The sequence below is a fragment of the Loxodonta africana genome, chromosome 21 (genome assembly GCF_030014295.1).
Source record: "Loxodonta africana isolate mLoxAfr1 chromosome 21, mLoxAfr1.hap2, whole genome shotgun sequence".
NCBI lineage: Eukaryota > Metazoa > Chordata > Mammalia > Proboscidea > Elephantidae > Loxodonta > Loxodonta africana.
The window spans coordinates 47,541,110-47,565,403 of record NC_087362.1 but is presented as its reverse complement, the minus strand read 5'-3'; the positions used below and the strand labels follow the sequence as shown (position 1 = coordinate 47,565,403).

At 37.6% G+C, this 24,294-nt stretch overlaps 1 long non-coding RNA gene across 3 annotated transcripts in view; it reads left to right on the top strand.

The window, feature by feature from the left end:
- Positions 1 to 21,732: 21,732 nt before the first annotated feature.
- Positions 21,733 to 24,294, top strand: part of LOC111752573 (uncharacterized) — a 363,311-nt gene continuing 360,749 nt past the window's right edge. For all 3 annotated transcript variants that reach the window (XR_010318857.1, XR_010318855.1, XR_010318856.1), the window contains exon 1: positions 21,733 to 22,203. This is a non-coding gene — a long non-coding RNA (uncharacterized LOC111752573). The remainder of the gene's footprint in view (positions 22,204 to 24,294) is intronic.

Sequence of the window (24,294 nt, the reverse complement as noted above, 5' to 3'; positions counted from 1 at the left end):
CAAAAGAATGAACAAATCTGTCTTGGAAGAAGTACACCCAGAATGCTCCTTAGAAGCGAGGATGGTGAGACTTGATCTCACATACTTTGGACATGTTGTCAGGAGGGATCAGTCCCTGGAGGAGGACATCATACTTGGTAAAGTAGAGGGTAAACAAAGAAGAGAAAGACCCTCAATGAGTGGCTGCCACAATGGGCTCATGCATAGCAGCAATTGTGAGGATGGTGCAGGACCGGGCAGTGTTTTGTTCTGTTGTGCACAGGGTTGCTGTGTGTCAGAACTGACTTGGTGGCATCTAACAATAGCAACAAGAGGCAGGGATGTAAGAATGGACAACATTTTGTAGAGTGTGAGAATGTATACTGCGTGTAAAACTACGCAAAGGTTGGTATGATTGGAGGCCAGGAGAAACACAGAGGAGCATTAAGAATGAGGTTGGAAGGTGGGTTAGGGTTAAATATCGCAATATGGCCTTGAATATTAAGCTAAAGGTTTTTTATACTTCTTTTGATAAACAGTAGTGGGTCATGGAAGGTTATGGAGCAGGAGAGTGAGGCGATCAGAGATGATGAGGTACAACTTGTTTAATTTGTCACCCAAGATCAAGGTCACATAGTCCTTTGAAATTCTTCCCTATCTCAGGTCCCTATGTGAAATCAGATTCCAAGTCTTATGGGGCCTACTTGCAAAATTTCTCTTCATTCCATCACCTCATTTCTATTGCCCTTGGGTCGCTGGGGAGCTGTTCTTGGGATACAGGACTGAGGTTTCTGTCTTTAGAAAACCTCCTCCACATTGAGTTTACATTTTTAACATTTGTAGAGGTATAACATGTGAGGTAAGAGATATAACTTAGTTTTCCACCACATAGTGATCTAGTTGTCCCAATTTATGGACTAGTTAATCCTTTCTTCACTGATTTGAAAGGCCAAGACATAGAGGATAAGATACAAACTGTATCATCTGACTGATGTTCTTTTCAGTACATTCTAATTATTCTAGCCTCTCTAATATGATGTAGATCTTTGTTTTACTAAGTTTTCTGAGATATGACATCAATTGATTTGTCTAAATTTGTGCTCCCCCATAAGCAGACTCTGATACAGAGTCGGGTATTGGGGAAGTGAGAAAAGGAAGGCAGCCAATAAACCTAAAAACCCATTGTCGTTGAGTTGAATCCAATTCTTAGCGACTCTGTAGGACAAAGTAGAATAGCCCCATAGGGTTTCCAAGGCTGTAAACTTTTATGGAAGCAGACTGCAAATCTTTATGGAAGCAGACTGCCACATCTTTCTCCTGTGGAGTGGCTGGTGGGTTCGAACTGCTGTTTTGTTCTGTTGTGTACAAAACACTGCCCAGTCCTGCGCCACCCTCACAATAATTTTTATGCTTGAGCCCATTGTTGCAACCACTGGGTCAAACCATCTCATTGAGGGTCTTCCTCTTTTTTGTTTAACCTCTAATTTACCAAGCATGATATACTTCTCCAGAGACTGGTCCCTCCTGATAACACATCCAAAGTATTTGAGACCAAGTCTCGCCATCCTTGCTTCTAATGAGCATTCTGGGTGTACTTCTTCCAAGATAGATTTGTTCATTCTTCTGGCAGTCCATGGTATTTTCAATATTCTTCACCAACACCATAATTCAAAAAAAAAAAAAGGCATCAGTTTTTCTCAGGTCTTCCTTATTCATTGTCCAGCTTTCACATGCATATGAGGCGGCTTGGGTAAGGCACACCTCACTCCTTAAAGTGACATCTTTTTTTTTTTAACAGTTTAAAGAGCTCTTTTGCAGCAGATTTGCCCAATGCAACGGGTCTTTTGATTTCTTGGCTGTTGCTTCTCTGGGTGTTGATTGTGGATCCAAGTAAAATGAATTCCTTGACAACATCAATATGTTTTCTGTTTATCATGTTGTTGCTTATTGGTCCATTTTTGAGGATTTTTGTTTTATGTTGAGGTGTAATCCATATTGAAGTATGGCCTTTGATCTCCATCAGCAAGTGCTTCATGTCCTCTTAACTTTTAGCAAGTAAGGTTGTATCATCTGCATATCGTAGGTTGGTAATGAGCCTTCCACCAATCCTGATGCTGTGTTCTTCTTAATATAGTCAAGCTTTTTGGATTATTTGCTCAGCATACAGACTGAATAAGTATGGTAAAAAGATACAACCCTGATGCATACCTTTCTGACCTTCGACCACAGAGTATTCCCTTTTTCTGTTCGAATGACTGCCTCTTGGTCTAAGTACAGGTGGACCTGTACTAGAATGGATTTGTTATAATGCCATGTGTGTAATAGGGAATGAGAGAATACATGTTAAAGCTAAAACCTTTTGCTTTTGCTGGCATTAATTAGCTTTGGTCTTAATCTGTGTAATAAAAATCATAATAGCCAACACTTACATAGTGCTTATTATATGCTACACACTGCCTTTACACATTTTAATTCATTTATTCTTATAAAAATTTCATAGTATCACCATTTTACAGATGAGAAAACTGAGACAAAGAGAAATAAAATCAGTATCCAATGTCACATAGCAGTAAGTGGCAGCAGATCCAGGGTCTATAGGACATTGATAGATTGCAGGACTGATTATCCAGGGGGAAATATTCTTTATAGTAAAGTGGTTCAAAAGCCAGGGCTTCTGAAATTGCATCACTGGTAAAAAATGGTACGAAGTAGTGTTTTTGTTGTTTAATATTTAAATGCCTGTGAAAATCCAGGCAAGGTCCTTGGACATGCCATTCTAGCTTGAAACAGAATGGGTAAAGAAATTCATTTTCTTAAATACTGGTTAAAGGAGAGTGTCCATATGAATGATCTTAAAATGGTTTTGTTACAATGCCATGTATGAAATAGGGAATGAGGAATACATGTTAAAACTAAAATTTTTCCTTTTGTTAGCACTGACTTATATATTTCCAACTGCTTCCCCCATCACCATGTATCAAAAATTAAAATGGAGAAAACACTACTACCTTTCATTTTTTTATTAAAAAATACTGTTAGGACTCTTATGTTGTCAGAATATATTTAATTTTTAATTTGCATTTCATTTATCTACCCCATTGATGCAATTCGTGCCCAAACACCCCAGGATACAGGTTAATAACCTCATAACCTGAGAAACAAAGAATGATAAAAAGAACACCCTGTGGTTTAGGTGACCACTTAAGTCACTGTCTGTCTTTTAAAATAATTTATTCTATTTCTTGCTCTTTCTGCTCATACCATTTTGTGCTTTCCAAGGCTCCTTTGGGCATTACAAAAAAGAATTGATTACTTCAAGGCATTCTTTTAAAAAGAATTACGAATAAATTACTTTAAAAATTAGACTCAGTTTGCAGAGCAATAGTAAAAAAATAAAATATTTCTTTAGAGTCTCTATGAGTTGGAATCCACTCGATGGCAATGGGTTTTGTTTTTTTTTGGTTTGGTTTACATTTAAATTGGAGTCCTGGTTGCACAGTGGTTAAAGCCTCGGCTGCTGACCAAAACATTGGCAGTTCAAGTCCACCAGCTGCTCCATGGAAACCTTATAGGGCAATTCTACTCTGTCCTGTGGGGTCACTATGAGTCAGAATTGACTCAAGAAAAAAAAAATTTTTCTTGGGCAATAGGCATATTCAAATTAGAGCTTTTTTTTTTTTTTGTAGTTGAATTGATTCCTGTGTATCCCATTTGGTGAGGTCCACGTGTATAGTTGCTGTTTATGTTGTTGAAAAAAGGTATTTTCAATGAGTGAGTTGATGGTCTTGCAGAATTCTATCATGCGATTTCCGGTGTTGTTTCTATCACCAAGGCCATATATTCCAACTTCTTCTTTGTTTCCAACTTTTGCATTCTGATCACCAGTAATTATCAATACTTTTTTTAAAAATAATATTGTGTTTTTAGTGAGAGCTTACACAGCAAATTAGATTCTCATTTAACAATTTTTATACAAATTATTCAGTGACATTGACTACAATTTTCAAAATGTGTCAGCATTCTTATTAATTCCACTCTGGTTGTCACATAAATTTTTTTTTTCTTCTAAATTTTATTTACGTCGTTGTTGAGAATACACACAGCATAACATACATCAATTCAACAGTTTCTACAGTGCAACTTAGTGACACTGATTACATTCTTCCAGTTGTGCAACAATTCTCACCCTTCTTTTCAGAGTTGTTCTTCCCTCATTAACATAACTCACTGCCCTCTAAGGTTCCTATCTAATCTTTTGAGTTGCTGTTGTCAATCTGGTCCCGTATAGATAGTTTTTAAAAGAGCATAATGCTCAAGCAGACATTTTTTACTAGTTAAACTAAACTATTGTTTGGTTGCTAGATGACATCAGGGGATATTTTTGGTTTAAGGTTTAAAGATTATCTCAGGGCAATAGTTTCAGGGGTTCTCTTAACCTTCATAGTTCCAGGAAGTCTGGAGTCTGTGAGAATTTGAAATTCTGTTCTGCATTTTTCCTCCTTTTGATCAAGATTCTTCTATGGAATCTTTGATCAAAATGTTCAGTAATGGTAGTTAGGTATCATCTAGTTCTTCTGATCTCATGGCAAAGGAGGCAGTTGTTCATGGAGGCTTAACTACACATTCCATATCTTCTTCCTATTCCTGACTCTCCTTCTTCCCTGTTGCTCCAGGTGAATAGAGACCAGCTGTTGTGCCTTGGATGGCTGCTTGCAAGGTTTTAAGACCCCAGGCATTACATGATCAAATTAGAACATTGTTGTTTGTGATTTGAAATATAAATTAAGATTTTTTTTTTTAAATTCATATCTTGAGAACAGTTAATTAGTATGCTAATTAATCTTGGGGAAAGTTATGTAAGGACAATAATGGAGGTTTTTAAGAACTGCACAAAAGTTGTTGGTCAACAGACTTACTGGTCTGATAGACTGGAGAAACCTTGAGAGTATGGCCCTCAGACACCCTTATAACTCAGTACAGAAGTCACTCCTGAGGTTTACCCTTCAGCCAAAGATTGGACAGGCATATAAAAGAAACAGTAATACATGTGGCTTAGCCATGTATTCGAGACTAAATAGGCATACCAGCCTAGGAGCAAGGTCAAGAAGGCAGGAGGGAACACGAAAGCTGAACAAATGTACCCAAGGTTGAGAAGGGGAGGGTGTTGACACGTTGCGGGGTTGGCAACCAATGTCACAAAACAATATGTGTATTAATTGTTTAATGAGAAACTAATTTGCTATGTTAACCTTCACCTAAAATATGTTGAAAAAAAAAGTTGTTGGTCAAAAAAATATGCCAAACCAACATAGCTCCCACCGTTATGTGTCTTAAATACGAACATTGTGTAACAGCTGATATTTTTGTGTCAGTAGCACTTAGCACACTCCTTTGCATGTTGTAATAGCAAATAAAGGCTTGTTGAATGAACAGATAGATAAATATATTACAACTCAGGGATTTATTTTGGAGTTTGAAGGCAAAAATGTACTTTCCCAAAATCTTGTGATGAGGTGAACATCAACTTGGTTATCATCACTGAAATTTTTTAGAAACCGATTTGCCCTGTGATGAAATTAAAAAAACAAAAAAAAACTATTTGTCAGTGTCTACCCTTCCTTTTTTTTTTATTTGCCTTTCCTCCCCTGAAATCTTTTATGTTTACATTGAATTGTCTCTTCAAAGGTCTGGTATCCACCCATACCCATTAGATTTGATTTGAATCTCAGAGTACAGGAATTTTTCTTACCATTTTTAAATTCTTACTCTGGTTTTTCCATTTTTTTTTTTTTAGCATTGGTGGCTTTGGGCCTCACTTAATCTCTGTTAAATGATGATGCCTAAAATCTATTATAGCTCTAAAGCTGACAGTTCCAATAGTTTATTCAACAATCTTTACAGAGGAATCACTAGGTCTTTGTGGAATGTAGTTTAATACTTAATTTTAAAACAATGACACCAAACAAGGTATTATCTTGTGTTCTATCTGTCTGGATGGGATTATAAATAAAATAAGGGAAAGTAAAACAAACCTTGTGTCCATCTTACATGCATACATGGTTGTAGAATAGGGGAGTGAAGAATGAGAACGAGGGCATCCTAACAGAACCATATGAGCACCAGAGGACAAAAATACAGAGAACAGCCGTATAGGAATTTTAGAATAACATTTGGGACAGAGAACTTTATTGTTATTTCTCCCCATGTGCCACTGGCCCAAGCCCATTATGAGGCCATGGTAATGATGTGAGTGCAAGCAAGAGCCAAAATTTGAGGCTAATCATTCAATCTATACTCTATATTGTATATATTATTTTGCACTTAAAACTTTTTAAAAAAGAACTTTACAATCTGTCTGGCAGATAAAAAGGAATTTTTGTTTAAAGAATTTTCTTTTAGTTAAGCAAAACTTGATCTGTAGAGATTAGAGTTTCATTGGATGGTTGCTTTTTAAATATCTAAGTGATGTTAATGTTAATATGATTTCTGATGCCTAATTTGATTAAATATTTCATGGGTGTGAAACCCTGCTATTGGGAGTTATATGTGATGTCTTAATTCTTTCAACCACTTGTTTCTTCTGATGTAGCCATCTTTACAGTGTTCTTGCAGTCGAGGGAGTATTGATCAGTTTGCTAACATTATAGATCATTCAGCCACAGTGCTGCTGAAATAAATGCAGAGTTGTCTTTGAAAGAAACTCCTGTCCCATAAAAAATTTAAGAACGAGAGCAACGACTATCTGTTTTGATTATTTTAAGTGCAGTTCTTTTTGGCAGTATGGTACAAGAGATGACCTCTTTGAGTCATATCAGTAGTGTGATTTTAAGATTCTTTGCTGGAAAAACTAACCAAATCTCTTGAAGAAATAGATCAAGGGACTCATAAGTGTCCATTGGTTTACATTTGAGAGTCTTTTGCTGTTCTGAGGATAAAGACTGACTTGTTGTTGGGGAATAAAGGGTTTCAAAGCAAACCAAATGATAACCAGCTGTCCTAAAGTTTACATTCTGACTCTTTCCTTTATATCCCCCAAAGAATTTAAGTTTGATGAAGAATTCAGAATAAATTTGCCATTAGTACATGTCAGTATCCTCTAAGTCTTATCACGTAGGAATCCTAAGAAGTTTAGGAAGACAAAAGGAGGGAGGTATAACATAACAAACATTTAAGAACCAAGGAAGTTTTACAGACCCGGGAAAAAGCTGTGGACCTAATAATTTTTTTTTTTTTTTTTAATGTTGAAGGCTACACTAGTGGAAATTCCATATTTTTAACAACCTAAAGAAAAATCCAGAATTAGGGAAATGAAGCTCGATAGTTTGACTCTCCTACACTTTTTTGTTTTTGGCACCTGTGATTCTTCAATAGAGGAAAATGATGTGCTTCAGAGGGGGAAAAGTAACCTGAACAAGATGACTTGTGCATCGTTCTTGTGTATAGTACTTGTGTACAGCCCAAGCATGGTGCTCTGTGATACTTAGCTGAGAACCAGCGTTACAACAGTCGGGAAAACTACCAGTGACTCTCCATTTCTAGGCAAAGGTAAGGTATGCTGTGTTTCTTTTTGAAAGGGATGTACCCACTGAGATACGAGTCCAGTCTTCATTTTCATGAGGATGTTTTACCTTGATTTTTCATTTTTTGCCCCATCAGGACTATGTATAATAGGATACCTGGGCAAACGTTGCTTCCTTGTGAATACTTCGCTGCAGCCTCCTGTTCACATACGAAATAGAGAGTAGGGCACTGAGGCAGAAGATCCAGGATCTGTGGGGCCTAAACGTTACACTTTTTAGGATCCTATTTAAGAAAAAGGAGTACCTGAGTGGCGCAAATAGCGGTTAAGTACTTAACTACTAATCAAAATGTTGGCACTCCAAGTCCAACCCACATGCACCTCGGAAGAAAGGCCTGGTGATCTGCTTACACAAGGTCACAGCCTTGAAAACCCTATGGAGTACAGTTCTGCTCTGCAACACATGGGGTCACCATGAGTCAGTTAACAGCAATTAGTTGGTTGGTTGGTTGGGTGGGTGACACAAATTGTTAACATGCTTGGCTGCTAACTGAAAGGTTGGAAGTTTGAGCTCACCCAGAGACACCTTAGAAGACAGGCCTGGTGATCTACTTCTGAAAAATCAGCCATTGTAAACTATTGAAGGAGCCCTGGCAGTGCAATGGTTAAGTGCCCAGCTGCTAACTGAAAGGTCGGTGGTTTGAACCCACCAGCCACTCCATGGGAGAAAAAACCTGGTGATCTGCTCTCATAAAGATTTCAGCCTAGGAAACCCACTGGAGCAGTTTTACTCTGTCTTATAGGGTTGCTGTGAGTCAGAACTGAATTGATGACACACAACAATCCCTGTGGAGCACAATTCTACTTTGACCCACGTCATTGCCATGAGTTGGAATCAACTCAACGGCAACTGATATTTAAGAAAATACAAAATGATGAATACAAAATTTAGTACCAAAGTAAATATTTCCATTGAGAAAAGAAATCTCAACAAAATCATAAAGCTTAAAAACTGGACAGATACTACTGAAACCTCACAGTCTGGAAAATAATACATAATTTTTATTAATCAACTACCTGATGCATTTCTATAATATTTTCTCCTTATATTTTTTGCCTGCGTAATCTTGACATGACAATGATTTCTTAATATTGCTTTCTATTGAGAGGACAGAAAGATAATCCAGTCTTTTTTGTAGTATGATTGATCAACATTTGCTTTTTTATTATTGATATTTAGAAAATTTTAATTTTGTGTTTTAGCTCGCTCTTGGTAATGTCAGGTAAATTTTTAAGATTGTTTAGAATTCAAATTTGGAAAGATAGTTACCAAGTTTCTTTTATGTATGAGCTGTGAGATTACAAGGCATTTCAAGTTTTCTCAAATTGTGACTAGTCTTGGTCTTTGAATTGACAACACTCATTGGTATCCTTGTTGCAAATTCATTGCAAGTTTTGTTATCTTCATCGATGTGAGAACTTCCTGGCAAATCAGGAAGAACTTTATTCTTTTCCCAGTGTGCTTATTTAAGTCCTTCCTCTTCAATAATTTGATGATCAGACAACATTAAGAATGTTTTCATTGTTACTATTCAACATTTATCTCTTAATAAATTACTGCTTTGCTTATGATTTAAAATTTTTGTGATATGATTCTTCTCTAGATGTCAGTTTAATTTCTATGGATTTCAACTCTCACCTTTTTCTCTTTTGTACACATTAAGTTTTTTAAAATGGTTCTTTAATAAACAAATTTAAAGAGGCCAAAAGAAGATATCCTTCATGTACAAAATCAGGAGTCTGTAATTTCTCCCTTATTTTATTAAAATATTACAAAACATCTTTCTAAATTGTAGCTAAAATGGCATATTTAAACTTTCCCATTAAAAAAAAAAAAAAGAAAAAAAAGTATGACATATTTAGAATTGTATACACTGAACCATTCCTGATAGCAGAGAGCTTCTATTTTGACTACGCATTGATGAGACTGAGTCCTCTGCTTGCAATTTTATACACCTGATGATTGGAAAAAATTTTTTTTGCAAACTGGTTTCTGGTTTGATACCTTTCAAACCTTGTCATTCCATGATGTAATGCCTGGCCCTGCACCTTCATGTCATGTAGCTGGGTGAGTGGGCACAGTGGGAAGCAGAGAAATTCTTAGAAGCCATTCCTTTTACATTTTGACTGTACATGGAAGGAACAACAAAACACATCACTATCTCCTATAAATCCAAATCTATGAATTCCTAACTCAGCTTCCCCTTAACCAAATAGCCACGATGCCTGTAGTTACTCTAATACTGCCTGACAAAAAGGGAAGTGGGACAGAGGAGAAATCAGAGTGGAAAGAAACAGTGTCTTAATTAATCATGCTTAAAAATATCTTGGCTTTACATATTTTACAAAAACATATTGCTAGGCCCCCTCCAGGGCTTTGGAAGGGACTGTGCAAAGTGAGGGGCTGTGAAGCTTAAACCTTATTAGCTTAACAATAAAGATGCCTCAGCTGTAATGACAAGCACACTTTTGCATGTTATACTGAGGTCTTCTTTTGGTCATCAATATAAGTCTCTGGGGCACACATTTTTCATAAGTTAATTTTTGAATTTAAATACTTTAGCATACTTATTATCTCCTCTTTCTGGTATATTCTCCTTGTGGTTTCTTCTTTCCATGTATTTTTCTTGAAGGAACATCTCTCTGAGCATACGTAGCCTCTTGTACCTTCTTATGCATTTTTAACTTGAGAGTGAAGTAAAGTGATCTCTACATCATTCAGAGTTGCACTTGAGAATGGTTCATTTGTATGTTGGCTTTGATTGAGTTTTGGAGGCTGATATTCCTTAAAGGGTGTCTTATAACCTTAAACATCATATACGTATTGCTTTTTGCTGATTTGCATGTTTAGCTTAATGACACTTCTTCAAGTTCAGTTTTTGCATTGAATTTCTGATTATAACTATTAATAAGTAACACATACAAATAGATTTCCTCCATTGCATATAAAGATGTGGCAATTGGGATACGGTCTCTAATTAAAGACTTGCCACATAATCACAAAGAGTCTTTTTCCTACACCGTGTGCTTGGACAACTGTGCATATAATTTTCTGTCTTGTTAAAATTGGTGCTACAGCACAGGTAAAGAACTTTCTAGAGACAAAATGGGGGAGTTGGACAAGGGCTGACTTTTCATTCATAGTTATAAGCATACCAATGAAGGAGATGTATGATACTACCTAGTAGGTGAAGGCCAACGCCTCCAGAGAACCTTGGCTGCCTATTCTTTGGCCTTTTGCCTATAATTTTGTGAGATGAATTCACTAGTTTTAACACTTAACTAGATGATGGTTGTTGTTAGGTGCTGTCGAGTCAGTTACAACTCATAGCAACCCTATGTACAACAGAGCAAAATACTGCCTGGTCCTTCGCCATCCTCACAATCATTGTTATGCTTGAGCCCATTGCTGCAGACACTGACTGTATCAGTCCATCTTATTGAGCGTCTTCCTCTTTTTCACTGACCCTCTACTTTCCCAAGCACAATGTCCTTCTCCAGGGACTGGTCCCTCCTGATAACATGTCAAAGTACGTGAGACCAAGTCTCACCAGCCTCACTTCTAAGGAGCATTTTGCCTGTATTTCTTCCAAGACGGATTTGTTTGTTCTTATGGCAGTTCATGGTATATTAAGTATTCTTCACCAACACCATAATTCAAAAGCATCAATTCTTCTTCAGTCTTCCCTATTCATTGTCCAGCTTTCACAGGCATATGAGGCGATTGAAAACACCATGGCTTGGGTCAGGTGCACCTTAGTCTTCAAGGTAACATCTTTGCATTTGAACACTTTAAAGAGGTCTTTTGCTGCAGATTTGACCAATGCAATATGTCATTTGATTTCTTGATGGCTGCTTCTATGAGCGATGATTGTGGATGCAGGTAAAATGATATCCTTGACAGCTTTATTCTTTTCTCTGATTATCATGATGTGGCTTATTGGTCCGGTTGCCGGAATTTTTGTTTTCTTTATGTTGAGGTGTAATCCATACTGAAGGCTCTAGTCTTTGGTCTTCATCAGTAAGCGCTTCGTGTCCCCTTCACTTTCAGCAAGCAAGACTGTGTCATCTGCATATTACAGGTTGTTAACGAGCCTTCCTCCAATCCTGATGCTACATCCTCTTCATATAGTCCAGCTCCTTGGATTATTTGCTCAGCATACAGATTGAATAAGTGTGGCAAATGGATACAACCCTGATGCACACCTTTCCTGACTTTAAACCACGTAACCTTTAAACCCCAAGAGTATCCCTTTTTTCTGTTTGAACAACTGCCTCTTGGTCTATGTACAGGTTCCTTATGAGCACAATTAAGTATTCTGGAATTCTCATTCTTCACGATGTTATCTATAATTTGTTATGATCCACACAGTCAAATGCCTTTGTGTAATCAATAAAACACAGGTAAACACCTTTCTAGTATTCTCTGCTTTCAGCTAAGATCCACCTGAATCACTGTGATATCCCTTATTCCATGTCCTCTTCGGAATTTGGCTGGAACCTCTGGCAGTTCCTTGTGGATGCACTGCTGAAACTGCTTTTGAATGATCCACAGCAAAATTTTATTTCTGTGTGATATTAACCACACTGTTTGATACTTTCTGAATTCTGTTGGATCACCTTTCTTTGGAGTGGGCACAATATGGATATCTTCCAGTGGATCGGCCAGGTAGCTCTCTTTCAAATTTCTTGGGATAGACGAGCTGTATTGGTTTGTTTTAATATCTCAATTGGTATTCCATTGATTCCTGGAGCTTTGTTTTTCACCAAAGCCTTCAGTGCAACTTGGACTTTGTCCTTTAGTACGAACAGTTCTTGATCATATGCTATCTTCTGAAATGGTTGAACGTCAACCAATTCTTTTTGGTACAGTGACACTGTGTATTCCTCCCATCTTCTTTTGATGCTTCCTGTGTCAATATTTTCCCTGTAAAATCCTTCAGTATTACAGTTTGAGGCTTGAAGTTTTCTTCACTCCTTTCATCTTGAGAAATGCCGAGCATGTTCTTCCCTTTTGGCTTTCTATCTCCAGGTCTTTGCACATTTCATTATAATACTTCACTTTTTCTTTTTTGAGCCACCCTTTGAAATCTTCTGTTCATTTCCTCTATTCACTTTAGCTACTCTATGTTCAAGAGTAAGTTTCGGAGTTTCTTTTGACATCCATTTTGATCTTTTCTTTATTTCCTGTCTTTTTAATGACCTGCTTTCTTCATGTACGATGTCCTTGATGTCATTCTACAACTCGTCTGGTCTTCAGTCATTAGTGTTCAATGCGTCAGATCTATGCTTGAGATGTCCCTAAATTTAGGTGGGATATATTTAAGGTTGTATTTTAGCTCTTGTGGACCTACTCTAATTTTCTTCAGCTTTAACTTCAACTTGCATACAAACAACTGATCGCCTGTTCTGCAGTCAGCCCATGGCCTTGTACTGGCTGATGATGTTTACTCCATCATCTCTTTCCACGAATGTAGTCAATTTGATTCCTGTGTATTCCGTCTGTTGAGGTCTATATAAGTAGTTGCCTTTTATGTTGTTGAAAAATGGTGTTACTGCAATTTTACGAGTTAGAGCCACCTGCTGCAAACAGCCAATTCTTGAGAGGGGGTGAGGTGGGTAGCAAGAGCTTTATGATATATACTGGTATATGGAGACAGAGCAGAATGATCTCCTCCTAAAGCTGTTTGTCTCGAGGAACTGCTGTCCAGATGGAATTTTATAAGGAAAGGGGGACAGGGGTTTTAGGAACTTGTGGAATGTGCGTTTTCTTTCTTCTGTTTGGTTTCAGTGGTCATATCTCACACATGTTGATCTTTTCCTGCCATTATCCCATCAGCTCAGGGGGTGGCTGGCGCCATCCTTTGTCTTATTTGACAGGCGTAGATCAATATCACTTGTTTTCTACAGTCCTAGAGGAAACATTGGTTAACACTTAACCATTTGCGGAGCTAACATCAGGATCTTACTTGGAATCAGAGATGGGCTAGAGGAGGGAAAGGAGAGAAAGAAGAAGGAAAAAAACAATTGGCTCAGGTACTGTTCAAGATATGGTTGCACAGCCTGTTTCAATGGTATTTACAATGAATAAGTCATTGATCTTGCAAGATTTGATCATGTGCTCTCTGGTGTTGTTTTTATTACCAAAGCCATATTTTCCAACTACAGATCGTTCTTTGTTTCCAACATTCACATTTTAATTACCAGTAATTATCAATGCATGTTGATTGCATCTGGATCAATTTCAGACTGCAGAATTTGGAAAAATCTTCAATTTCTTCATCTTTAGCCTTAGGGGTTGGTGGGTAAATTTGAATACTAGTTATATTAACTGGTCTTCCTTTTGGGTGTTTAGATATTATCCTACCACTGACAGTGTTGTACTTCAGGGTAGATCTTAAAATGTTCTTTCTGACAATGAATGCTATGCCATTCCTCTTCAATGTGTCATTCTCAGCATAGTAGACCACACGATTGTCTGATTCAAAATGGCCAATACCGGCCCATTTCAGCTCACTAATGCCTAGGATATTTATGTTTATTAGTTCTATTTAATTTTTGATGACTTCTAATTTTCCTAGATTCAGACTTCATACGTTCCATTTTCTGATTATTAATGGATGTTTGCAGCTGTTTCTTCTCATTTTGAGTTTTGCCGCATCAGCAAATGAAGGTCCTGAAATCTTTACTCCATTCGTGTTATTAAGGTCGACTTTATTTTGAGGAGACAGCTCTTCCCCAGTCATATTTTATGTGCCTTCCAACCTGAGGGGCTCATTTTCCTGCACTGTATCAGACAGTGTTCCACTGGTATTCATAAGGTTTTCACTGGCCAGTTTTTCAGAAGTAGATCGTAGGTCCTTCTTCCTAGCCTGTCTTGGTCTGATAGCTTTGTTGAAACCTGTCCACTGTGGGTGACCCTGCTGGTATTTGAAATACTGGTGGCATGGCTTCTAGCATCACTCCAACATGCAAGCCACCACAGTATGACAAACTGACAGACTAATTGGTGGCTGGGTATTTTTATTTCCTAGTGAAGAAAGTATTACATTTTTCAATATAGTAAAGTTCCTCTTTACAGGGATAACTTACTTATGCCTATATGTCCAGGGAAATAATTCTTACAGATCTTTTAACAGATGATTCATAACTAAGGGAAGCAATATATGATTATTGTGATGTTTTTCAAGGTTACTCTGTTACTTCAAAAACTAAAATTATTTTGTTTTCCAGGAAATTGAATGCAGTTCAGATGTGAGAAGCCAAGTGAACAGTGTATATTTCCTCACTGTATTACTCTAATCTCTTTCTTTAGGTCAAGGTTAAGCCAGTCTCGAAAAACAGACATCTGTGTTTGTAATGCAATAAAATGTAATGAGTGTGGTGACTTTTTCTAATTTACCTCAGCTGGATATGCAAATGCAATGATTAAACTTATAACCCATAACTCTATGGGGAACTGATGGGTAACGAAAGTGCAGAGTATTTACTGTAGCTAATGGGAAAGTTGTTAGAGAGGAATGTAATATGTTCTATTTGCAAATGTACTAAAGAGCTAGTTAGCAGTATAAACGAGGATTTGGTTATTTAGGAATAACCTTCAAATTGGCAAGATTAGTCCCCACAGCATGATTTAAATTAAAAAAAAATCAATCATTTATTTTATGGTGTTTAAATTTACTAACTACAGCTTGTTATGTGTATTTAGAGATCCCATTTTGTAAGTAGGAAGTTAGTAGTCTCAATGTGGAGATAATGCGTCCATGCAGCATACCAGTTCTTTATTTTTATGCAGTATTTTCTAAGAAACTCAAAGTATTTCTCAATGATCAATAAATTAATCCCATCACATGCCCGTTAGGAAGACAGAGCCAGGATTATAATAATAACTTGATAGATATAGAAATTACAAATGCAATCATTTGCCCAAATTCTATCATTGGGGACACTGGCAGTAAAATTTAAGTATTTGGTCTCAGCCAGTATCTAGACAAGACATGGCGATTTTTATGCTGCAGCCAGTTGTAATTTTTCTATTTTGTAACCCATGTGTCTACAATTTCTCCAGCCTTCAGGGGTCACCCTCCCCCTTTTTTATACCAAATAGTCTGCCCTCAAGTATCTTATAAAGCCAAAAAAAAAAAAAAAAAAAAACTAAACCTTTTGCCGTGGAGTCAATTCCGACTCATAGTGACCCTATAGGACAGAGTGGAACTGCCCCATAAGTTTTCCAAGAGCACCTGGTGGATTTGAATTGTTGACCTTTTGGTTAGCAGCTGTAGCTGTTAACCACTACTCCACCAAGGTTTCCAAGTATGTTATAGGTAAATGACTAAATAGTTGCAAAACAGTATGAGAGGTAAATACATTGTGTTAAGGAAGCATAAGTTCCACATTCTGACTCAGACTGAAAGAGAACTGTGTACAAAATCATGGACTCTTCTGATTTGGAAGGACATTAGGGCAATTTAGCTCACCTTATGCATAATGCTGCATGAATTGCTTTACTCTGTAACATCTTCCTTGACCAGGAATCACCTGGCTTGAGCAAGTCTAATTGTAGGAAGCTAGCAGGTGTGTTAAATAGCTGATATACAACCATTTTTGACCTATTAAACGGCAATTTCATATGCTACATTCAAGTCAGAAAAGGTGTGCATCAGGGCTGTGTCCTTTCACCATAGCTATTCAATCTGTATGCTGAGCAAATAATCCAAGAAGCTGGACTTTATGAAGAAGAACAGGGCATCAGGTTTGGAGGAAGACTCATTAACAACCTGCGTTATGCAGATGACACAACCTTGCTTGCTGAAAGTGAAGAGAACTTGAAGTATTTACTAATGAAGATCAAGGACTACAGCCTTCTGTATGGATTATGCCTCAACATAAAGTAAACAAAAATCCTCACAACTGGACCAATAAGCAACATTACGATAGACAGAGAAAAGATTGAAGCTGTCAAGGATTTCATTTTATTTGGATCCGCAGTCAATGACCATGGAAACAGTAGTCAAGAAATCGAAAGATGTATTGCATTGGGAAAATCTGCTGCAAAAAAAAAAAAAAAAAAAAGGACCTCTTTAAAATGTTAAAAAGCAAAGATGTTACCTTGAAGACTGAAGTGTGCCTGACCCAAGCCATGGTGTTTTCAATCTCCTCATGCATGTGAAAGCTGAATAATGACTAAAGAAGACTGAAGAAGAATCGATGTCTTTGAATTATGGTGTTGGCAAAGAATATTGAATATACCATGAACTGCCAAAAGAATGAACAAATCTGTCTTGGAAGAAGTACAGCCAGAATGCTACTTAGAGGACAGGATGGCGAGACTTCATATCACATACTTTGGACATGTTATCAGGATAAACCAGTCCCTGGAGGACATCATGCTTGGTAAAGTACAGGGTCACTGCAAGAGAGGAAGACCCTCAATGACATGGATTGACACGGTATCTCCAACAATGGGCTCAAACATAGCAATGATTGTGAGGATGGCACAGGACTGGTCAGCGTTTTGTTCTGTTGTACATAGGGTTGCTATGAGTTGGAATCGACTCCATGATTTATGTCTTAGTCACCTAGTGCTGTTATCAGAAATACTACAAGTGGATGGCTTTAACAAACAGAAATTTATTTCCTCACAGTAAAGTAGGCTAAATGTCCAAATTCAGGGCATCGGCTCTAGGGGAAGACATTCTCTCCCTGTCGGCTCTGGAAGAAGGTCCTTGTCCTCAATCTTCCCATGGTCAAGGAGCTTCTCAGGCACAGGGACCCTGGGCCCAAAGGATGCACTCTGCTCCTGGTGCTGCTTTCTTGGTGGTATGAGGTCCTCAACTCCCTGCTTGCTACCCTTTCATCTCTTTTCACGCCAGGGAAACTCCCTTTACATTGGATCGAGGAGGTGACCTGAGTAAGGGTGGTGTTACAATCCCACCCTAACCCTCTCAACATAAAATTACAATCACAAAATGGAGGAAAACCACAGAATATGGGAATCATGGATTAACCAAGTTGATACACACATTTTTGGGGGGGACGTAATTCAATCCATGACAGTATCTAACAACAAAATTCTAATAAATTCTTCCTTTGGTGTTGCTAGTTGTTAGTTGTCATCCAGTCGATTGCAACTTATGGCCACCAAATGTGTGCAGAGTTGAACTGCTCCATAGGGTTTTAAAGGCTGTGAACATTAGGAAGCAGATTGCCAGGCTGTCTTCCAAGGTGCCACTGAGTGGGTTTAAATTGCCAACCTTTAGGAAGATAATTGAGGGCTTAACAATTTGTGCCACCCAGGACTTAACTCAAGCGAAAATCCTCTAACTCTCTGTCCCACTGATACCTAGGGTTATTCTTAAAACGGTTCAGGAGAACAGATTTAAATGCCTTCTTTGGTACATTATTCTGATATTTCTTATCTCCTCCCCCCCCCCACCTCTGTAAGTATTAAATGCAGGAAAAGTAACTTTAACCTATATTATTTCAAAATGATGTCTTTTTAAAATGATCTATAGATTTGCTGGAACTCCTCTCTGGTTTCATATAGGCCTATAGAGCCGTTAAAACATTGGTCAGTATATTGGCTACTGTAAGGAAACATGGAAGCACATAAAAAATAGTGCCAAATGTTACTAAGTTTAGGACACTTTTTTTGAATTGTGTTTTATTGATTTTAAAGTCATATTTTAACATTTTAGAAATTAAGATGCATCTCATAATTGATGGTGTGCACCATTGATTGTAGCATTTCTTTTCTTCCTTTCTTGGGCTACATAAAATAATAACCTGATGAATCTCAGATTTGATAAAATATGGTAGTTGTTGGTCCTGTAAGTCCTAGGTTAATTTAAAAGATGACCGTATGTTGGCAAATTTTATTTTATTCGTGAAATCCTTGGGCTATCCTAGCTCCTGTGTAGAAAGCTTCTCAAAGTTGTATATCTTGGACCAAGAGTTATATAGGAAACAAAGAAACTCGTCATCCAAGCACAATATCCCAGCCTCCCACTGATTGCAGCCACTCCAGCACAGCATCCGCCTTATCCTCCATAACATGTTGAGGAGATGGGCAAAACAACATTGTCATAAGAGATGAGAATGATCTAACCTTCATTCATAAATTGAAAAGGTTTGTATATTTTTCCATTGAGCTCCTGGCATCTTGTGGCTTATTGAATATAACCGCCGAAGAGTCTAGCTTTATTAAACATTTTGATTCTTGCCCCCCCCCACCCCCTTTAAGTTTTAAGTCCAGGATCAGAGACCCTACAAAGTGTGATCTCCAGACCAGCAATATCAGCATCACATGGGAACTTGTTAGAAATGCAGATTGTTAGAACCCTCCACAGACCTGCTGAATCAGAAATTTGGGGCTGGGGCACAGTCACATGTGTTTTAATAAGCCCCCCCAGGGGATTCTGATACATGCTGGAGTTTGAGGACCACTGATTTTGGGGAAAGGTGAAACATAAAGCTACACAGGTTATCACAGGTGATTTCTGTTTAATAGAGATGGAAGCATGAAAAAGATAAAGACCGTAAGATTGCTTATTCCTAAGCAGGATAACCCCAGACCCCAATGCCCAGGACACATACTTTCTTCTGAAGAAGGAACAATCTACACTTGTTTGCTTGAGTTGATAATATAGTACAAGTGACTTCACTCAGATGAGGAAAGGGGCACATTTCCCAGGAAACACTTGGTTGTGTTAGTGATCCCGGCAAGTGCTGCCCATCAGTTTGAAGCAGTTCTCCCAAGTTTTGCCGCTTTTGATCTCAACTCTTTTTGTTGTTGTTTGCTCTTTATTTCTTTATGGTGTAGGGATGGTGTGTGTTATGTAAGCTTAGGAAGTTTGATTTGCTCGTGGTTTTTCGTTTTTTCAAAAATGAGAAAAATTTTCTCCATGAAAATGAGTTGGTTGAAGCACTCCCTTGAGAGTTTAGCCTTAGTCCCTCAGTTGCCTCTGTTGCCACATAGAAAGCATTTATTGTTAATTTTAATTCTGGATTGGCTTCACTTGATTTGATTTTCTCGTCATCAATGGCTTTATTTGCCTGTTTCTTTGTATGCCTGGTAAATTTTATTGAATGTGGGCATTATGAATTTTACTTTGTTGGGTGCTGGTTATTTTTGTATTGCTATAAATATTCTTGAACCCTGTTTGGGGATGCAGTTATTTGGAAAGTTTGATCCTTTGGGGTTTTGTTTTTAAGATTTGTTAGGCAGGACTAGAACTGCATTTAGTTTCTGCTACTGAGGCAAGAACCTCCCGAGCACTCTGTCCAATGTTCCTTCAATAATGAGGCTTGTCTGGCTGATGGGGAACTGTTTTTGGCCCTATGTGAGTTCCAAGGTCTCTTCCCTCTGATCTTTTCAGATGGTTCTTTCCTCAGCCTTGGGTAGTTTCCTCCCACAGATGCTCTGGTCAGTTCTATGCTGAAAACTTGAGGGGGACCCTTTTGAGAGCTCCAGGTTTCTCAATCAGGGCACCTCTCTCATGTCTGGCGCTCTACCCTGAGAACTAGCCACTCAGTCTTCCCAAACTCTCATCTCAGTTTCTTAAACGCAAGTTGTCCCTGGGCTCTGCTTCAGTTCCCCTCACCATGTGTTCCAGCATGGAAACTTTTTTTCCTTGCACTAAGTTGGGGTAATTGCCTTGTTTGTTTTCCCTTTCTCAGGATCCCTGTCCTTTGTTGCCTGATGTTCAATATCTTGAACACCATCGTTTCATATATTTTGTCCCATTTATAGTTATTTCAGTTAGGAGAGTAAATGTAGTCCCTGTACTCTATCTTGGCTTACTAATTTGGAGTAAAGTCATAGCAGTTAAAACAATTCATAATTTATAAAAGATGGCATCTTCATTAAAAAAATATCTATTTGAAAATGTTCATTCAGGTCTAGGGGATATAAGGCAGTTATAACACTGTAAGTTACAAAAATACACCCATCTGACCAAAGAATGAGCAGTCAAATAAATATGTACGTGAGTATATGTGTGTGTAAGTATACGCACATATGTATATAAAATTTATTGTTCATGATAAAAGTTATAAAAACTAGTTTGCTGGGTCATGTATTCATTGTAACAAAATCATGATTCAAAACATATTAAGTTAGTAAAACTGTTTTTACTTTAAAATGCACTGGTGAGTTGATGGGGTGTTTCCTGTATTTCTGCTCCTTTCAGTTATTCATATCTGAAGTACAACCAACCACTGAACATACATTGTGGTAAATAGTCACTGAAATTTGCCTGGAGCCATCTTCCTAAATACAGATACAGTGGATGTGGTGGGTTAATTTACTTCTTTAAGATTTGACCTGAATACTCTTTCAAGTACTGAATATCACAGTTTGCAAGCTTCAAGTGCTACAGTGATTATTCCACGAGTACACCATTTGAATAAGCATAACTTTTTTTATCCTAGAAAGAGAAAAGATGATCATTCAGCCAGCCATAAGCACCAGCAGCTATACACCTAGTCTCAGACATAATCCAAATTCATTGTTTTTGTTATAATAAATATGCCATTTATAATTAGATGTTAATAACTAAATAACAGGATTTTCCAGTTTGAGCTGTGATATTTCAATACATGCATTTGCAGAGATGTGTGCTAACTAGTGACTTAGATCCTTAAAATAATTCACAAAACGACATTTGAAAATGAAAATTTTAGACAATATCCAACTTAAGAAATATTGACTATTTTGTCAGTGTTTCTTATGCTAATGAATGTTTGAGTGTCTAAATTGTTTTATAACAATTCACTCCCATGACTTAACTACTTTGAAAGTTTATTATGCTAGATTGAGACTATTATCAGGACCCTTCTAGGTAGTTATTTACCTAAAACGGTGGTTCTCAAAATGTGGTTGCCTAGGTCAGTAGCATCAGCATCACCTGGGATACCTGTAGGAAATACAAATTATCTTCTGGGAGGGGGATGCCACCAACTTTTTAAAAAATAAATCCCAGATGGTTTTGATGCATGCTTAAGTTGGAGCCCCTGTGATCAGAAAGAATGATTCTCTTCTTGCAAATGACAGGAAAGCTGTCTTTCAAGAGAATTTTCCTCAGTGTTCATTCATATCTCTGAAACTCCCGTCATGAATCTGGTTTTCAACTGTGAGTTGATGCCGATTAGGATTTGAACGTATTTAGAGTGAATAAGCGCAGCTTTCTCAAACCCTTCTTTCAATTTAATGCCCAAATGATCATTTCATTGCCTTGGATAGAAAGTAACTAATTTGTCTTATGATTCCCAAATGGTAACTAACTCAAGTTAACCAGCAGAGTTTCATCTAATTGGATCAAGTCTTGATGGTTAAACTCAGCAAAACTAATCTGAATTTAGAAATTTAGTTTTTCACTTCTCTTTCTCCACCCACAAAAGGGAGAAAAGAACAAACTCCTTAACAGTTACTGCTTTCATCTGCGGCATTTCCAGCTTGCATTTACTATCATGACACACACTAGTATTTGCTTCAATGCGTTTTTGAAGAAAACGGTTGCAAACTAGAGATGTGCAAATGAGCACTTACCTGTAGAACTATCGTAGGCTATTTCAAAGCCAGAAAAACAGAAAAAACTCACCATGTTCCTCAGGCCAACCAGGCAGGCGTGAAAGACCTTTGAAAGGTGAGTTTGAAAATTTTTCCGCTCTTGTGAGTCAGAAGTTTCTTAAACGCCATATCTCCTTAAATGGTTGATGGTATTAAGAAAATTTGTGGCTGTGCACAGTGATAGAAAATCATTGCTTGTGATGAGAAATTTCTCCTGTGAGTTGCAATGAAGGATATTTGCTCTCTTTGAGACTTGCAACCAGTATTGAGTATTAATATTAAGAAATTTAATGTGACATTTAGGCAGTTGTCAAGTTCTTTAATTTATTCTTATTTGGATGGCCTCGTGAGATTCAGGCTCTGATAAGCAATAAGAGTTAGCAGTGGCTAAATCTTAGTATATACTTCAGATATATTCAGGATCCTTATTTGTACTCAGGAGTAGTGAGTGTCTGCATGTAGCTTCTAAAAAATGAGTTGATTTTGGTAGTCCTCTGTCTTCTGGATTAAACTTTCCAAGATAGCCATTATAAGCAACAAGTTTGGAAAAGCAAACCCCTGGGAAATAAATATGGAAAACAGTTGGGTAATTTTTTTCTGATGCTCTCTTGTCTGATTATCACTGGATGACTTGCAATTATGTTTTTATTTTTATAATTAAGTGATAATAAATTCATAGTTATGGCTTCTAGTAGGAGTCCCAAAGTATAATTGATATAGTTTTTAAGGGCCTAGATAGTTCTCTCTAGCTTTAGGATTATAAATTTGTACAACTGAATGTACCCTCTCCATTTGCCAGTTCTGTCTTTTAAAGGCAGCTGCTTTCACCTCTTTTAGCTATTTTGTTCAGGTTTCTCCTAAATGTTATGTATACACCGCAACTTCTCGTTTTTTTCACTTTTAGACATTATTTTAGCAGACAGATCAGAATCTTTAGCCTTTTTCACTACTCATCTCCTTATCCCATACCCATACACTTCTGTTTTCTTTATTCCCCAAATATAGTTATGGCAATTTTTGGTTAAATTGGCATTTAATGTTTATATTAGTGTGACTATGTAAATAGTGTTCTCAATTGAGTCACATAATGGTCTACAATTGGATTTCCTTTCTGGGGCCACATTGTTATTTTCCTAGAGATAAAGATTCTCTCTCTCTCTCTCTTTTTTTTTTGTTTAGTTTAATGGGTGTGTGTCACTAAATCTTTCTTCAGACTTTCCCAGAGCTACAAAACTCCTCTAAATATGCCAAATACTTAACCAGTTCAATTTTGGTGGTGGTTTTTGGGGAAGGGATTGGGGCTGTAGGGAGGACATTCTTCATGGCTTTGGCCATTCTCCTGCTCCAACCTGAGTCAGTTGTTTTCTAGGCTAATTGCTCAGCCTGAAAGCTCAGGGACTTCCTTTCATCATCATTCTTAAAGAATTTCTTTCAACTTGGGGCAATAGCAAAGGGTGGTGGTTGTGTGCAAGGGTAACATATGTCCCTGGGAGCCTGTTTATGGGAACCTCGTCAACATACTTTTGAAAATTTTAGATCATCAACAGAAGGGAGGGAGAGATATGACAGTTACATTCCTCCCGGAGCTCATTGTTTGAGCTCATTGTTGCAGCCACTGTATCAGTCCATCTCGTTTAGAGTCTTCCTCTTTTTCGCTTATACTCTGCCGTGCATGTTATCCTTCTCCAGGGACTGGTCCCTCCTGATAACATGTCCAAAGTATGTGAGACAAAGTCTTGCCATCCTCACTTCTAAGGAGCATCCTGGCTGTATTTCTTCCAAGACAGATTTTTTCATTCTTATGTCAGTCAAAAAAAAAAAAAAATTTTTTTTTTTTTTATGGCAGTCCATGGTCTGCATACTGAATATTCTTCATAACACCATAATTCAAAGGCATCAGTTCTTCTTTGGTCTTCCTTAGTCTTTGTCCAGCTTTCATATGCATATGAGGTAATTGAAAACACTATGGCTTGAGTCAGGTGCATCTTAGTCCACAGAGTGACATCTTTGCTTTTTAACACTTCAAAGAGGTCATTTGCAGCAGATCTGCCCAACGTAATACTTCGTTTGATTTCTTGACTGCTGCCTCCATAGGCGTTGATCATGAATCCAAGTAAAATGAAATTCTTGACAACTTCAATCTTTTCTCCTTTTATCATGATGTTGT